We start from the raw sequence: 4,149 nt of genomic DNA, 5'->3' as shown, positions 1-4,149 counted from the left end.
CTTGCATCCTGTCTTCTGTTGTGTTTAAAAACATACTGCAAAGCTGCTGAATATATGAACAACTTCTAAAAACACTAAAACCAAAGTATAGTTCCTTGACTGGGATTTTCTGCCAGGGTATCAGAGGTAATAAGGAATCTGAAAATATCTTCTTGTGTATGTGTCAGATGGCACTCTTGTCTTTTGTTGAGTTGCCTCTCTCCTGGTTTTGGAATTCCTGTAGATTTCACTTAGATTTTCCCCATGCCTGTTTTTTATCTTATAGAGAAGCACTAGCCGGTGTCAGTTAGAGGATGAAAGAATTACATTGTATTACAGAGAAGGGAAGCCAGGTATATTTATAGATTAATCTTTATAGGAAAAAAATGAGGCTAGTCAAATGGGAGAAGCAGCATGGTGAAGTGGGATGGAGTGTGTATTTTCTTTTTTTGTAAATTATGTGTCAAATTATTAATCTAAGGATATTTCTTATACTCACATGGGTACAGAAACAAAACAATGACATGTGTCTCCTAGACTTTCACACCTCAGTTTTGTTCACCTAAATACTTAAGTAACTAAAACTTAATTTAACCGTGTGATAATTACTTTCTCTAAATGTAAAACTTGGCCCTTTATTTCATGATAAATGTCTTGGATGCTGCCTTATGAGGGAAGGCTGAGAGAACAGAGTTTGTTCAGCCTAGAGAAAAGAAGGCTCAGGGGAGACCTTATCACCATGTTCCAGTATTTAAAGGGTGGCTACAAAGAAGATGGAGACTCCCTTTTCACAAGGGAGGGGTAATGGGGTACAAGTTACTCTTTGGGGAAATCCCAGTTGAACACAAGAAAGAAACTTTTCACGATAAGAACGCTCAGCCATTGGAATAATCTCCCCAAAGAAGTGGTGGGTTCCCCAGCACTGGACACTTAAGATTCAGCTGCATGGGGTGCTGGGCCAACTTGTCTAGACCGTGCTTTTGCCAAGATACATTGGACCAGATAATCCTGGTAGTCCCTTTGAACCTGGTGTTCTACGATTTATTGTCTGAAGCTATTTCCTCATAAACACAGACTTTTGTGGTTGTGGCTCAGGTCTTTCCATAAAGCAGGTATGAGCTAACTATTCATAAAATAGTAAAAACACATTAAAAAATATTTACAGAGATTCAGTGTTCAGTTTAAGGTAATGAGAAATAAACAGGTCATAACCCCCAAAGTAGGTACTTACACAGTCACTGTCTACTTTGTTCACAGTTCAGTCTCAAAAGTGTGATTTTTCAAGCAAGAGTGTAGCAACCGGGGCTTTGTGTTCTGGGAAAAAGAAACTAGGAGGGGGTAACTGAGGACGAAGTACCTCCTATTAAAAGAATGGGACTGATAGTTGCTATTAGAAGTCTGTATGGCTTCGAAAAGGAACGTGGTGTTGGTAAAGGAGGTTCCTGGGCACAAGAAGGGCATCTACAGTCATGCTGGAATTAAGAAAACTTTTGACTCTTCTGCCCTGCCACCAGCTGCATGTGCAAGGTGCCTGGTGTTCCTGGGGGCTGCTTTCTCTCCTGGGGCTCCAGTGAGAGCAAGGACAGAATGCCAGCACCTGCAGCCTGTGGTACCCCCACACCAGGCTGCCTCTGCATTCACAAGGGGCAAACCAGTCCTCTTGAGAAAATAAAGCATTCTGATTTCCAGCAACATATGAAAAACCCTATTCCTGATATAGGAAATGGATATTTTCATAATCTGTTAAACTCTCCTTGACACGCTCTACAAGTCTTTGAAAGCCTATTTAGACCTGCAGCAACACTAGACTTGTCCCTTAGGGGAGGTAGATTTATCATAGAATCTAAGACATTATCAGGCAGAAATACAATTTCTTAGAGAGAGGGCGCAGCTGAATTTCTGCATTGATGGCAGGACTGGCAGCCACCTTAAGTCATCTGCTCTTGAAGCAAAGTGAATGGTAATAGTCTGGATTTGACGTTCTGCATATTCACTTTTCTAACAGTTCCATAGCTGCTCCGAACTCTGCCACTTAAAAAAACTTGCTGGCTAAATGTTTTAAGTCTTATCCTTTCGTAAGTCCCTTGCCTCGCTGTTACCATAATTCTGGCCCAATGTATGAAACCTCTATTAGAGTAAATGGGAGAATATTCTTCCTGCAACTTATTGGATTTGAGCTGAACTAACAAAGAGTAACAGTGGTGCTGAACACATTACGAGCAGGAGCAGCAGAACTAATATTAATGATTTTTGACAAAACCAAGTTTCTTCTGCAAATACTCTTGGCAGTGGCTTTGAGGTGTCACGCTCGCCAACCTGTGAATTTATCTGTATTCTTTCTGCTCCTAAACCCTGTTCTCAAATGAACTTCACATGCTACCTATAAAAGGAGCTTTACCTTATCTAAATACATCTAAAGCTCAGACATTCTACAAATCTATCTCCTGTGTTAAAATAAATATTATTCTAAAAACATTATCTGGATGAGATACTCCGTATAGAACAGCCCCACATTTGGGCTGCAGACTTCCCATGGGAAAGAACAGAGCTCTGCTCAACTAAAGCCAAGCTGCCCTTCATACCCTGCTTATGTATCTGCTCAGCAGCCAGAAAGGTGACACACAGGATTCCGTACGCAATTTTACAAAATTTAATCTGGATTTAATATTCAGACAGATTAGGCCAGCTGGCTGAATCCAAGACAAGCACCATTCCCTTCAGCCTCCTGAGCAAAGATCTCCCATCATGACTGAAGAGGACAGCTTGCTGTCTCTCTTCCTTTGAATGGTCTCCCACCTGCAGGAAAATGGCAGTTTAGTCACTCTTTCTGGGAGTTTTTACATTAAATCTGAAAAACGCACAATGCCTATCCATTTTCTTCCCCTAGGAGGCTTAAATTTAAAAATATGGCCAAGTAAATTTAGGCACAGAGTTCCCTGCCTCTTTTACAGCACATCCAGGTGCTCTGACAGAGTCGGGAATGGGTAATCATGACCTGACACAAACTGCTCTGCCAGCTCCTTAAAGCTAATATGCCAAGTCCATTCCTGTTTCTAAGTAATGAATCTATTTCTCTTAATAAAGGCTTGATAAAAAAATAAGCTATGCTTACATCAGAATCCCAAATAATACCTAGATTGGCATGCTTTTTTCGTAAGATTTTTATTCTTTTAAAAGAATCCAGAAATTCTCTTACCATATGGTAAATCATGCAGTAATCGCATATATGCTATTAAAAGCAATTTAAGACATCTCACGGAACACCTGCATACCTGAAGCAACAGCTTTATTTTAAAGTGACAAAAACTTGCAAAATTCATGTGTAGGAAGCTCCTGAACACAGAGAGAGAAATGAATGCAGCCTAAACACATACTTAATGGAAACAACCCTCTTACAGACAAAAAGATGAAATAAAGTATGTCATCTACTCACAAAAGAATAAGGAGGATTTTTGGAATAATCATCATAGTCCTCTAAAATCAAAGAGTCTACAGGAACATGTTTTAGACATAGATTCTAAGAGAGAGGTAAATGTATTTACTTAAATCACATACATATTTGATTTACAAGGCCACCCATTGTTATGTCTCAGGCAACAGTCAAGCTATCAGGAAGCTATTTCACAGGTTATTCTATGTATACCAAGGTAAACAGGAGTAATCTCACTGGATTCTGAAATGCTTTCAACCCAAACCACCTTTAGGCAGATTGCATGTGGTTCAGAGACTACATTCTATCTAAGTCATATACCACCACTTTTGCACTGTTTCAATGTATTTATGCGAAGTAATACAACTGTAATTAGCATGTAGAGTGTATGCTACATTATATTACTGTTTTGCCAATACCTGAAAAAAGCTGTAATTATAGCAAGGATAAACCCTTTGGAAGACAGTTCCATGCCAGTTTGTTTTATAAAGAGGCCTTACAAAATGACTCAAGATCCTGGCAATAAAAATAAAAAATAAATAAAATAATTTTTTTAAAAATAATTGATTTATTTTTTGTAATACAGTTGTATTCAATTCTGATGAGGTATTACCCATCACTTCTAAACAGTAAGAAAACACCGACTTAACTTATAAACTAATACACTAAACCAGTAATGCTGAATGACACTCAAACATAACAAGTAGGAATTCAAGGAAGTAATAATTTTCAGTATTAGG

The sequence above is a fragment of the Columba livia genome, chromosome 2 (genome assembly GCF_036013475.1).
Source record: "Columba livia isolate bColLiv1 breed racing homer chromosome 2, bColLiv1.pat.W.v2, whole genome shotgun sequence".
In the NCBI taxonomy this organism is placed as follows: domain Eukaryota; kingdom Metazoa; phylum Chordata; class Aves; order Columbiformes; family Columbidae; genus Columba; species Columba livia.
This window is presented reverse-complemented; position numbering follows the sequence as displayed.